Genomic DNA, 15059 nt, shown 5'->3' on the forward strand with positions numbered 1-15059 from the left:
AAAAATATGGAATGCTTCACGAATTTGCGTATCATCCTTGCGCAGGGGCCATGCTAATATTCTCTGTATCGTTCCAATTTTAGTATATGTGCTGCCGAAGCGAGCACTGATCAGTACTTTTGATATGCTCTGACACTACTAAATAATTTTTTTAAAGGTTATTGTTGAGAATAGGGAAGAAAGTGAGTGATGAGAAAGATACTTCTGGAATGTTGCAATTGAGAGAAACACTCTTATAGAGAAGGTTTGTTGAATTCTGGTACAAAACAGGGATTTTAACATAGGATTAAGTGAGCAAAGTGAACTAAGGATGTGCAAAGAAGGTATATGCTCTATAAACCAAATCCAACCCTTAAGGCAGTTTCTGGGACAAAGATGTCATTCATAGCAATTATTTTTCCATAATAGGATTTTGATGGTCCATGAAAGTGAATGCTAGGTTAAGAGCTAGGACCAAGCTTTGAAAATGGCAACCCCTCCCCCGACCTCCACAGCAGCCGCATACAAACATACACTTTGGAAAATTGTGGGCTGTGTGTATACCTGAGCACCTGAGACTGAATCATTACTGAAACCCATTTGACTTGACTTTTTTCATTTTCTTTTTTTTTATTAAAGATATTGAGTTTTACAATTTTCCCCCCAATCTTACTTCCCTCCCCCCCACCCCCCACGGAAAGCAATCTGTCAGTCTTTACTTTGTTTCCATGTTGTACATTGATCCAAATTGAGTGTGATGAGAGAGAAATCATATCCTTAAGGAAGAGACAAGAAGTCGAAGAGATAACATGATCAGACAATACGATATCTGTTTTTTTCCTAAATTAAAGGAAATAGTCCTTGAACTTTGTTCAAACTCCACAGTTCCTTATCTGGATACAGATGGTACTCTCCTTTGCAGACAGGGCAAAATTGTTCCTGATTGTTGCACTGATGGAATGAGTAAGTCCTTCAAGGTTGAACATCACTCCCATGTTGCTGTTAGGGTGTACAGTGTTTTTCTGGTTCTGCTCATCTCACTCAGCATCAATTCATGCAAATCCCTCCAGACTTCCCTGAAATCCTGTCCCTCTTGGTTTCTAATAGAACAATAATGTTCCATGAGATACATATACCACAGTTTGCTAAGCCATTCTCCAATTGAAGGACATTTACTTGATTTCCAATTCTTTGCCACCACAAACAGGGCTGCTATAAATATTTTTGTACAAGTGATGCTTTTACCCTTTTTTATCATCTCTTCAGGGTATAGACCCAATAGTGGTATTGCTGGGTCAAAGGGTATGCACATTTTTGTTGCCCTTTGGGCATAATTTCAAATAGCTCTCCAGAAAGGTTGGATGAGTTCACAGCTCCACCAACAGTGTAATAGTGTCCCAGATTTCCCACAACCCTTCCAACAATGATTATTATCCTTCCTGGTCATATTGGCCAATCTGAGAGGTGTGAGGTGGTACCTCAGAGAAGCTTTAATTTGCATTTCTCTAATAATTAATGATTTAGAGAAATTATTCATATGGCTATGGATTGCTTAGATCTCCTCATCTGTAAATTGCCTTTGCATATCCTTTGACCATTTGTCAGTTGGGGAATGGCTTTTTGTTTTAAAAATATGACTCAGTTCTCTGTATATTTTAGAAATGAGTCTCTGTATATTTTAGAAATGAGTCCTAATGAGTCAGAATCATTAGTTGTAAAGATTGTTTCCCAATTTACTACATTTCTTTTGATCTTGGTTACAGTGTTTTTATCTATGCAAAAGCTTTTTAATTTAATGTAATCAAAATCATCTAGTTAGTTTTTAGTGATGTTCTCCAACTCTTCCTTAGTCATAAACTGCTCCCCTTTCCATAGATCTGACAGATAAACTAGTCCTTGATCTTCCAATTTGCTTATAGTGTTGTTTTTTTATGTCTGAGTCCTGTAACCATTTGGACCTTATCTTGGTAAAGGGTGTTAGGTGTTGGTCTAATCTAAGTTTCTTCCATACTATCTTCCAATTATCCCAGCAGTTTTTATCAAAGAGGGAGTTTTTATCCCAATAGCTGGACTCTTTGGGTTTATCAAATAGCAGATTACTATAATTGTCTCCTGCTTTTGCACCTAGTCTATTCCATGGGTCTACCACTCTATTTCTTAGCCAGTACCAAACAGTTTTGATGACTGATGCTTTATAATATAATTTTAGATCAGGTAGGGCTAAGCCACCTTCTTTTGCACTTTTTTTCATTAAGCTCCTGGAAATTCTTGACTTTTTTACTTCTCCACATGAATTTACTTATAATTTTTTCTAACTCATTAAAGTAATTTTTTGGAATTTTGATTGGTAGGGCACTAAACAGGTAGTTTAGTTTTGGTAGAATTGTCATTTTTATTATATTAGCTCTACCTATCCATGAGCAGTTGATATTTTCCCAGTTATTTAAATCTGATTTAATTTGTGTGAGAAGTGTTTTATAATTGTTTTCAAAAAGTTTCTAAGTCTGTCTTGGCAAATACACTCCCAGGTATTTTATATTGTCTGAGCTTACTTTGAATGGGATTTCTCTTTCTAGCTCTTCCTGCTGTATCTTGCTAGACATATATAGAAAAGTTGAGGATTTATGAGGGTTTATTTTATAACCTGCAACTTTGCTAAAATTACTAATTGTTTCCAGTAGTTTTTTGGAGGATTTCTTGGGATCATCCAAGTGTTTTTAGTGTTTTTAGTAGGAATGGATGCTGTATTTTATGAAAAGCTTTTTCAGCATCTATTGATATGATCATATGATTTCTGATAGGTGTGTTGTTGATATGATTGAGTATACTAATAACTAAAAGTTTTCTTAATATTGAACCAACCCTGCATTCCTGGGATAAATCCTACTTGATCATAATGTATTATCCTAGTGGTAACTTGTTGTAATCATTTTGCTAATATTTTATTTAAGATTTTTGTGTCTATATTTATCAGGGAGATAGGTCTCTTTCTCTGTTTTAACTCTTCCTGGTTTAGGTAACAGCACCATATTGGTTTCATAGAAAGAGTTAGCAGAGTTCCATCTTTTCCTATTTTTTCCAGAGTTTATATAGAATTGGAACCAATTGTTCCTTAAATGGTTGGGAGAATTCACTTGTGAATCCATCAGGCCCTGGAGATTTTTTTCTTGGGGAGTTCAATGATGTCTTGTTGAATTCCTTTTTCTGAGATAGGGTTGTTTAGGTATTTAATCTCCTCTTCATTTTACCTGGGCAACTTATATTTTTGTAAATATTCATCCATTTCACTTAGATTGTTAAATTTATTGGCACAGAGTTGGGCAAAATAATTTCGGATTATTAATTTCCTCCTCATTGGTGGTAAGTTCACCTTTTTCATTTATGATACTAGCAATTTGGTTTTCTTCTTTCTTTTTTTTAATCAAATTAAACCAGGGGTTTATCAATTTTATAGGTTTTTTCATAATACCGACTTTTGGCTTTATTTAATTCAATAGTTTTTTTTGCTTTCGATTTTATTAATTTCTCCTTTAATTTTTAGAATTTCTAATTTTGTGTTTAATTGGGGATTTTTAATTTGTTCTTTCTCTAATTTTTGACTTAACTTTTTAACAAAATAAGAGCCTATGTGCTTTAGTGATTTACAGATTTTATTTCATTTGATCTTTACAACAACCTTGACAGAGCAGGTCTATTATTATTCCCATTTTACAATTAAAGAAACTGAGTCAGGAAGGGAATTTCCCAGTTACACAGTTAGTAAAGTATCTGCAGTTGGATTTAAATTCTGGATCTCTCTGATTGTAGGTCCAGGGTACTAGACACTATGGTGCCATCCAGCAGACAATGCTCCAACTTCCATCTCCCTACCTTTATACTATCTGTTCCCCAGCTCCTAGATTGCTCTCCCCTCTCCTTATCAGTTTCTTGGACTTCCTTAAGACTCAGGAGGAATCCTACCTACTCCAGGAGTCCTTTACTAGACCCTCGACTACTAGTGCCAAACCTTACCAGAGAATATTCTATCTATTCTCTACAGATCTTATATCTACCAAGTTGTAGTTTTTTTTTCCTACTGAGAAATGACCCTGTGATGCTGCTTAGGTGGGAGATATAACTCTTGTGGGTTTTTTTGTTTGTTTTTTTCTTTTAAGTTTTTTTGCAAGGGAATGGGGGTTAAGTGGCTTGCCTAAGGCCACACAGCTAGGTAATTATTAAGTGTCTGAGACTGGATTTGAACTCAGGTACTCCTGACTCCAGGGCCTGTGCTCTATCCACTGCGCCACCTAGCTGCCCCCAAAATATAACTCTTTATTGGCTAAGAAGATGCCAAGTATGATGATGTAGATCTTTGGCTGAAGTTTAATGGCATAGCAGACAGAGAGAACACAGTCCAGAGTTCAGAAGATCTGAGTTCAAATCCCATTTCAGACATTGTGTGACTCTGGGCAAGTCATGTAACTTCTGTCTGCCTTAGTTTCCCTTCATCTATAAAATGTGAAAATAATAGTAGCTATCTCATAGAATTGTTGTGAAAACTAAATGAGATAATTTTTGTAAAATTATGACACTGTGAGGTACTAAATATTTAATCCCCTTTCCTTTTTTTATTCTCTTTGTGAGGAAGATTGTTAGATGACATATTCAGAGAGATGTGACTTTTAAATGGCAGATTGTATCCCATTAACCACAGAGGAGAAATTTGCTCCCTAGTATGTCCCTTGATTTCTAGTACTGGCAACCCTAGAAAATGCTGAGAACAAACTCCAATCAGTAAGGATTGCTCTCCATCCTGGTTTGAGCACATTATAAGAATGACAAAGAAGCATCAGCATCTTGTCTTACTCCCACATGATATTCCTGATTATTCTTTGGTATATTCTTATCTATATAGTTTCTTTGATTTCACTTTGCTCTTTTCTTTGATAAAGAGATTTACAACAATTAATAATGGCCTATTGTATAACCAGCTTTTGGTAAGAAGGGGATAAACTTGAGAGTTTACCCTATCCCTTGAAATTGATCAAGGAAGGGACTTTTCTTTTTGAACCAGACCCCAGAATAGAGAGATATAGAGAGCTACTTTGGGCTGGTAGATAAAGTCTAGTCCAATGCCCCTCAAGATGAGATGGACTAGACTTGGTGGTCCCAGATCCAGTTTGGCAAAGTCCTGTTATTGTACACAAAGGTGGGCTAGATCCCAGATCATATGGATCCTTGCCACCTGAATGCTGTATTATCTTTATATTTAAATGGACAACCACATATATAAATATCTTACATCATGCTGTCTCCCTATTAGAGCATAAACGTTTTAAGGAAAGAAGCTGTGCTTTTGCATTTTTTTTATATCCTCAGCATTCAGTATAGTGCTTGGTGAGTAGAAAAAGCTTAATAAATGCTTGTTGGTCTTTTGACTTTAAACAGAGGAATAATGGAGTAAAATTTCTTAGCAATAAAAATGTGTTTTTTTATGAAAAGTTCTTAAAAAGTGTTAATCCTGGCTGTGTCCAAGGATAGGTACCACTGTGCTAGTCTTTACTTTGGGGAGATTGGGGGTGGGGAGCAGATGAACAAAAAGTGTAAAGGATTAACTATAAAAGTTGATTTCAGGACTCAGAATCCACTTTATTAGAATGCCAAACATCTGCCAAACCTGTAACTGAAGGGACTGATAGAAAAACTTCCAAAGTTATATACTCATAAGTTCTTGATTTCTTCAGTAAGGTTAGTGATGTTTTTGAGGGAGCAAAAGCATTTTGCTTCATGATACACAGTGGCTAATAAAAGCTAACTAGGTGTGAAGGGCATCTGCTGAATTGCCACTATTCACTGAAAGAAACAACAAAACTTCTTTCTCCTGAAGAGTCAAGAATAAAAAGCAGATTTCCCCCAAGAATTGAAAGAATGCCTTTTAGAACCACAAGGGATCTGAGGGGATTTTTACCTTACTTTGGAAAGGTTGGTGGGTCTGTGATATGTAAAAAGTAAAAAAGATAAAGATTTTGATTGGGGATTTGAGAGAGATTTTCCAGATAGCTTTTATCATGTGGCTGTCTTCCAGGGATTTTTGTATCTGCAAAGGGATAACATTTCTAAGGCTCTTTTGATTTTCTTGAACAATCTTTCATTTTGTCCTTCCAGTTCAATGTAACTTGAGTTTAGCTAGTGCAGCAGAAATTTGCCCAAGATTTCCCTCACAATCAATCAAAAAGCACTTATTAAACCCTATTCCTCCCAAAGCACTGAGATAGGTACTGTGTAGATTGAGTTAAACAGACAAGATCCAAGAACATGAGAGAAGCTTTTAATTCCAATCATTGAGCCACAAATGGTTCTATTAACTCTGAACTCAGAAAGATTGAGTTAACTTCTTTTCAAGACCATGTGCTTAGACAGCAGTTTATATCTAACTTAATACCTAGGATTTAAATGCATAGTGTTAGAAAAAGGAAAGATATTTTACAAAATCTCAAGCCAGAAGCTTTTTCTTAAAAATCTAGATTAGAAATTCTTAATCTGAGATTTGCAAATTTGCTACACCCCACCCACATTATACATACACACACACACACACACACACACACACACACACACACAAACACACAATGATAACTATATTTCACTTCTGTGGGTCTCAGTTCACTCATCTACAAAATGAGTGGGTTGTCAAAAGTATTAGCTCTGGATCCTATAAAGTTGGAGGAAAGGATAGAGAAAAGGGCAGAAGGCTCCAAAAATGAAGAGGTTGGGGAACTTTGAAATACTCTAATTTTGCCGTTTTACTTGACCTTATTTCTATTTACCTTTGGTTTTATATGTAGACAAAAAAGAAGTAAGAAAAGAACACACTCTCTCCCTCCCTTTCCCCATTTTCTCTTTCTCTCCCCTCTCCTCCCCTTTCTCTTTCTCTCCCTTCACCCTCCCTCTCCACCCTCCCCCAACGTGTGTATGTGTATGTGTTAAGAACTGTTGGTTACTTGTTGAAGGTCAATCAGAAATGGAAATAAAGTACGACTAAAATAATAATGCAAACATAGGAGGAAAAATAATTTGATTTATAAAAATTCACTCAACTTTTCATAAATGCCCATTATGCTAAATGAGATACAGCTGTAGATGTCAACTACCGATGTCTTTCTTAAATATGGTCAAAGGAATAGAATGTTCCCAACAAACAAGTGCAAGAAGAGGGATTGTTACAATGAATCTATTCTGAGGCTCTTTGACAAAATGGGAAATATCAGCTTAAAGTTACATATTTATTTGCCCAAACTCACTTCCTTTCAATTCTTTTCAGAGCAAGTTCAAAGCAATAAGACTATAATAAACTGAATTATTCCAGTCATTATATCTTCAAAAAAATCTAAAAGTTTATCTCAAATATAATACTCATGTATTTTTTAACTAAATAATAACTGATGTTTATAATGAACTTTTAAAGTTTTCAAAGCACTTAAATAAAATGAGAAAGAGCAATGGATAAAATGCTATATTTGGAGTTAGAAAGACCTGTGTTAAAAAATCTACCTCAGACACTATCAACTGTGTGTGTGACTTGAGCAAGTCACTTAATTGCTATCTGCCTTAGTTTCCCAATCTGTAAAACAGGGATAATAGCACTTAACCTTCCAAGGATGGTGTGAGGATAAAATGAGATAATATTTATAAAGTGATTTGCAAACCAAAGGTGCTATAAAAAAGCTAATAATTATTAATACATTATCCATTATGTCACAATAGCTATGCATTGTGTCATTACTATAGGTATTACCTTCATTTTATAGAAAAAAACTGAGGTACAGGGGCGGCTAGGTGGCACAGTGGATAGAGCACTGGCCCTGGAGTCAGAAGTGCCTGAGTTCAAATCTGACCTCAGACACTTAATAATTACCTAGCCGTGTGGCCCTTGGGCAAGCCACTTAACCCCATTGCCTTGCAAAAACCTAAAAACAAACAAACAAAACAACTGAGGTACAGAAAAGATGACCACAGTCAAACAGTGGGTAAGTGCCACAGTTAGTATTTAAACACTTTTTGACTACAAGTCTGGGAGTCTGTCCTCTAAACTATAATGTCACTCATTTCAATGAATCTCTTCAAGCACTTTTCTTCCTAAAAGGGAATACAGAAATCTGACAAGAACCCCAAAGAGTATACAACTGAGTAGGTGAGATACAGATGTAGGTTGTGGGGTGACAATACAGAATTTGATGTTAAAGCCTCTGTGGTTATACTATTTACTATCCAAGTGATTGAAGTCACTTAAACACTGTTGGTCTCAGTTTCTACATGTTTAAAATGTGTGCATGTGACTTGATGACCTCTACATTTCTTTCAGCTCTAAATATGGGATCCCAAACATAAAAACTAGAATACAATAAATATGTGCAATAAGTCTGAAGAAAGGATATGTGAAGTCCAAGGAAGAAAAGTCATTTCTGAATAGAGAGGAAAAACTTTCATGCCTTAAGGAGATGGTATTTGAACCTGACCTTGAAGAATGGTTAGCATTTTCAGGACAGTAGTTTTAGATAAATATTATTACCAAATCCTCTTCCCTCAATAAGGATTCTCATATGGAGATCCTCTCCTAGGAATATGTGAGAGTTTTCAAAATATACCTAAATTTCAAAGGGTAAAGCATTTCCCCATAGTAAAATAATTAGACTTTGCAAAAGAGGATTCATAAATCAAAGGGAAAAAAAAATCAGTCTACCAGTTTTGTCTCTATGAAAGATGATAAATCGCCATTTTTGGTTTTAACAAAATGATTGGAAACGAAGTGCACCATAATCCATCATTAAAGTGTCATATTTAAATGTCTACTTTAAATGTTTACTAAACTAACATGCACTATAACTTTATAGTAATATATCCTAGCATTTTACATTTCCATGGAATGGAAATATCATTAAGTAACCATTTGTCATTACTGCTATAAGAGGAGAATTGTACCTCTCCTGAAAATGTTATTATATTGTTTTATTTTACCCACTGAAAGTATTTTTTTCACTAAAATAAGAAAGACTTGACATTCTATAGTATATGACCTAGAAATATTTAAACAAATAAATACTTGGAGTTACATTGCAGTTTTCACTCAACTGCTTATTATGCCCAAGAAGTTGAGAGGTGATAGGAAGAGAGTATTATACTACAATCAGATGAAACTAATTATGTTGCCATGGAGAAATAAGACCACATTTTTCTTTTTGTTCTTTTTCTTTTGTTTTTCTTTTATTTCTTTTTCTTCTTTCTCTCTGCCCTTACTTCCATTCCTTTTGTTTTTTATTTTTATTTTTACTTATAGTTTAGATTTTTCAAGGCAATGAGGTTAAGTGGCTTGTCCAAGACCACATGGCTAGGTAATTATTAAGTGTCTGAGGTGGAATTTGAACCCAGGTACTCCTGACTCCAAGGCCGGTGCTCTATCCACTGTGTCACCTAGCCGCCCCATTTCCATTCCTTTTAAAAAGCTCTTCTATCCTATTCACCTGGAAAGGAACATAAAAAGTAATGAAGAATTCAAAGATGACATATACTGGTGAAGTGAAACTAATATGCATTTGGAGTCAGAGGTCATGGGTTCAAATCCCAGCTCACTTTATCTTTTAGGTGTTATCATTTATAAAATGACAAGATGCTCCCATGCAATTCTAAATATTTTGATCCTATAATCTTTAAATTTTAAAAATTCCTGGCTAAGAAATCTCTCAACTATTAGATAGTTAAATAAGCATGGAAAGTGGATTAGAGTTAGGGGGTAGGGTGGGAAGGAGTCTGTCCTTAAGTGAATATTTAAATGAGGTAGAAATTTAAAATGGAAAAGTGACATATCTGTTTTAGATTATGGATGATGACCCAGAAAAGCTTAAAAAGTATTCACCCTTTATATAGTGTTATAACAAATCTATTAAATTTTATGATTCCCCAAATTAGGTTTGATCTTGGGACAGGATTAGTTGCCATTGTTAATTTCAATGTTCTATTCAGTTGAGTGAAGGTAATGTTGATTTAACAATAATGTCTATGCAAAAGTTTGAGTCCTTATATAGTTTGTTTTTGTGCTTATTTTATCTTGGAAAGTCTTTCTTCCCCCCCCTCCTGTATGCCTTTTAGTTCATTCCCTTAACCTTGAGAGATCCTTGAATGTGTTTCTTAAATGAGATGAGTATAGAAATAACTTCTAGTTTTCTCCAAAGAGAAAAGGAGGCACAAGACTAGTTTTTTCACCTTGAAAAATAACCATCAAAATGACCTGCTCAGCTGTGTCTTGTTGGTCCAAGGGGAGTAATAAATGAAATTGCTGGCCAGAGCCATGTAAAAACAAGTCTATGACACTGGAATAAATAAATGAGGTGAATATGAGATTAGTTTGAACACAAACTTTTCTCTCCCTAAGGAAATGAGAATCCTCTATTTCTACAAAGGTTAACCTTTCCGGTGACTGGTAAGGCCAAAGAAAAAGATAAATGAAATGAGTAGAGTATTTTACTATAGAACTAAGGAATAGAAGTGATGATCTGACCTTGGAAAGGAAAAGTTCTATTTTTCTGAATTATTTTTGATGAGGCTTTTGTACTCTTCATATAGGGGATCACTTCCTATTAAAGACTCACATTATAGATAATTTTAGAATAATACACAGAATTTCTAACAGGTAATCTCTTCTTGTAACATACAATAAATGAGCATCATAATAGTCACACTATGCTAGGAACTGTTTGCTAGTTATTTTGCACTATATATAAAAGAAAGCAAAGACATGATCCTTATACTCCAAGGTCTTACAATCAAATTAAAGAGTCTAACATACACAAAGTAAACAGTTAAAGAGAGCAGTAATGATAGTAGCAGTTGTAATGCATTTTTAGGTTTGCAAAGTGCTTTATAAATATCTCATTTTATTTTCATAACAACTATAAAAGGTAGATATTATTATTATCCCCATTTTACAGTTGAGGAAACTGAGGCAGTCAGGGTATAAGTGACTTGCCTAAGATCACATAGATAGACTCTTAAAATCTTTCAGACTCTAGGTTCCAGTACTCTAACCACTTAGTGGATTACTCAGTACCAAAACGAAAACTTCTTCAAGGACAGAGTTTATTTTTTTGCCTGGCCCACAGTAGGTGTTTAATAAATACTATCAATTTAAGAATGTCTTATAATAAAAGGAGAATGGGAGCTGGGCCTGGAAAGATGGATGGGGTTTGAATCAGTGAAAACGGGAGGATTGATTAGGATTGATTACTCTAGGCAAAGTGTAGTATGTTTTGGGATTTCTCCAGGCTGCATCTTTTACTGGAGATGCAGGTTAGGTGCTAGACCTCTGAAGTTCACTCACAAGCCAAGACAAAGGCAAATACAGAAAGAAAACATTAAGTCACTGGCAACTTGCCTGTATAGATCCTTGATCAGCTCCTAAGTGCCCTCTTTGGTCTCTCAGCCAAGTAGAGATTTTGACAAAGAAACGGGAACTGATGAAAGTCTGTCGTATATGGAATAGAGAAAAGATTCAGATCTCTCCCAAGAAACAGGATACACACACACACACACACACACACACACACACACACACACAGAGAGTTTAGGGATGTTTACCAAATAAGGCAGGATGATATTGTCCAGAAAACTTGGCTTCTGCAGGAGCTCACTCATAGCACACATAGTTAGAGTTCTTTCTGGGAAGCTATCAACAAACAGGGAACAAGAACTAGCACCGAGATAACTCCAAGTAGCACCATGTGCCTAACTTGTTTTTATAGCTTTGATGATGCTACTTTTTCTGCAGGGGTGGGGGAGTGGAGGGGGAAGAGGAGAGGATGAGGAAGGGCTCTTTTAATTAGCCACAGCTAGGAAGGTAGTTTTTGTCTCCATGCCAAAAGGTTCCAAGTGATTTTACAACTCAACCAGTGCCTGCTGGCTGTCCCTGACTTGGCATGGCAGTTAGCTTCTGATTACTGTCACATGGGGAACACCAAGAGAAAATACTGGATTTGGGATATGCATGATGAATTCAGAGAGAAAATGAGTAGATCTATTTGTAGCAAAGTGGAATAAGATTGCAGAACTAGATTGCAGAACTAGGTAAGAGCCTGTTTGGAGTCCTGTGTGCCAGACTGAAGAATTTTATCTCTATCTTTTGGGTCATGGGAAAGCAGCAGAGATAATTGAGTGGCATGATAAAAATCTGTGCTTTTTTTATAGATAGACAGATCATTGACATGCTGAATCTTAAATAAATAGTATATAATAGCCTAAGGAATATAGGATACTTGGTTAGATAATTTTTTTTAAATGGCAGAAAGGGATTAGTGGACTTCAAAATCTTTGTGTCAGCAAAAATGGTACCAAAATATCTAATGCTATCTTGGGCTGCCATTAGCCCTACAGAAGAATAGCTTCCAAATATAATAACTTATTTTTCTTACTTATTTGTTAATTCTCTGCCCTGGTTAGACTGAATCTGGTGCACTACATTTAGTTCTGATATCAACATTTTAAAAGGATATTGATAAACAGGACAAAACATCCAGATGAGGGCAACTTAGGTTTTGAGGGGCCTTGAATTCAAGTGATATGAGGAAGTGGTGAAAAAACTGGGGATGTTTAGCCTGGAGAAGAGAAGGCTCAAATCTCCAGGTTTTTGAAGGTTATACTTTTAAAGAAGAATAGGAAGTAGGCTAGGAATAATGAGTAGAAGTTTAATGCAAAGAAATATGAAATAAAAACTTACTAACAATTAGAGTTAGCCAAAAGTAGATTGTATTGCCTCTAGAGGTGATGAATTCCCTCTCATTGAAAATCTTTCCTCCCTTATAATTTTTAAATTCTATCATAATAATTCTATAAATTATATGGATTTCAATTTTGGGACTGTTTTTTCTTGTTATTGTTGTTTTACTCTTAGTTTGATAGTTTATACCTAGTCTTATTTCTTTTAGACTCTATGTTAGAAGCTGGAAATGATGAATACTTTTCCCTTTTGTCCTATTGTTCTTCATCCCTTGTCAAATTCCATCTCTGGATTATTCTTGCCTTCCACATCCTCAACTCAGATGAAGTCACAATAGAGTTCCAGAAAAGTGCTGAGGTAACAAACCAAGAAGTTTGGAAAGATGGTTGATTTTGATAGAGTAGAAAAGATTGGAAAGAGGGAAGCGTCTGTCCTGAATTCTCTCTTCTCTGAGTATTCATTACACTGTTACAAAATTGTATCTACCCTTAACTGAATCCTCAAATGTAGCAAGGCAATCCTTTTGTTCCTCACTAAGCAGTTTTCTACCCCATTCCTTATTGAAGCTGTTCCAAAACTCATGTTATCCCATCAAATCTCCCATAACTCTTCTTCACACTCTCAGCTAATAATCAGGGATATCCAACCCATTAACTCTTCTGGGCTGTATCAAAAACAAAAACTTGTCAAGGGTCGAATATAGAATTTAAGAGTTAAAAAATTGGGGTGTCCAACTTTTTTCCTGCCTTCTCCATCAAATTGGTCCCATAATCATCCCCCCTTTCACAAATTTTCAATATTTGTCTACTAGTTCTTTCCTTGCTACCTTTAAATAGATTTCTGCCATATTTAAAAACCTTTCAATAAATATGCACTTATTAAGCATCTGCTATGTGCACTATGAGATAGGTGTAATCTCTTCTATTTTTTGTTTGTTTTTGTAAGACAATGGGAGTTAAGTGACTTGCCCAAGGCTACACAACTAGGTAATTATTAAGTGTCTGAGATTTGAACTCAGGCCCTCCTGACTCCAGGGCTGGTGCTCTATCCATTGCACTACCTAGCCACCCTGGTGTAATCTCATCTTGAGGACTGTACATTCTTATGGATCAGACAAGGCATAAATATAAGGCATGAATATAAAGTGAACACACACAAATATTATTAGTTAAATACAAGACAATTTGGGAGGAAGGAAAAATCAGAAAAATCCTTATGCAGAAATTGGTGCTTGAGCAACATATTAGAAGAAATCAGGAACTTATGAGGTAGAGATAATAAATGGAGTGAATTCTAGCTATGTGAGATGTCCAGTAAAAGGGCACAGAAAGGAAAGATGTAAAGAATAGAGTGAAGGTCAGTTTGGCTAGATTTAAGAGTGTAGGAGGCAAGATTATGTCCAATGATACTGGAAGGATGGTTGGGCCAAAAAATAAGCCTTTAAAAGCTAAACAGAGGAGTTTATTTTACAAATACGAAACCAATGGGTTAATTTAGTTGGGAATTTCAGGGGTCCTTAAGGAAGATTACTTTGGTTGAATGTCTAGTGTATATACTGACATGGTGAGAGACTTGAGGTAGGGGTACCAAGGCAGGAGTCTATTACAATAACATAAGTGAGAAGCAGTGAAGGTCTGAATTAAGATGGTATCTGTGCTATTAGAGATAAAGAATCAAATGCGAGAGACATTATAAAAATGGAAATGGAAAGAATTGTAAATTGACAATATGTGGGATGAGGGGATTGAGAGTTCCAGGATAATGCTGAAGTAACAAAGCCAAAAGCTTGGAAGGATGGTGATGATTTTAATAGGGTAGGGAAGGGTCTGTCCTGAATTCTCTCTTCTCTAAGAGTTTTCATTACACTACTCTCTCCTCTTATTTTTCTATTTGTCCAACCATTACTCAGTGTTGTTTGCTGGTCATCATCTACATCACATATCTTAAGTGGGTTGTCCCCAAAATTTCTGTCCCAGGTCTTCTTATTTCTACTTTCTTTGGTTAATTCATCAATTCCATGAGTTTAATTACAATATTTTCTCCAAAATAAGACCTGGTCTTATATTAATTTTTGCTCCAAAAGCATCATTGGAGCTTATTTTCAGAAGATGTCTGGAGATAGGCAGTTATTCCTACAGAAATCATTATTTGATTTATTCTTTCTCTCTGTAAGAAAATTCTTCATGTCTAAATTCTTCATGTTTGACAAAACAAGTGGCAGCATTAAATCCACCCACTTCTTTATAACTGCTTGTATGCACCAGACTTTTTTGGTTTCAAGAACATAAATGCCTGAAACAGGTTCAACTTATCTTTCTTGCCCTTAGTGATAGAGGTG

General features: G+C 35.5%; 1 non-coding gene across 1 annotated transcript; it reads right to left on the reverse strand.

Moving 5' to 3' along the window:
• On the reverse strand, positions 1-107 carry LOC141490362 (U6 spliceosomal RNA). Its single transcript, XR_012469190.1, has one exon. It is a non-coding gene; the product is annotated as a U6 spliceosomal RNA (small nuclear RNA).
• Between the last annotated feature and the right edge of the window lie 14952 nt (positions 108-15059).

Source organism: Macrotis lagotis, chromosome 5 (genome assembly GCF_037893015.1).
Source record: "Macrotis lagotis isolate mMagLag1 chromosome 5, bilby.v1.9.chrom.fasta, whole genome shotgun sequence".
NCBI lineage: Eukaryota > Metazoa > Chordata > Mammalia > Peramelemorphia > Peramelidae > Macrotis > Macrotis lagotis.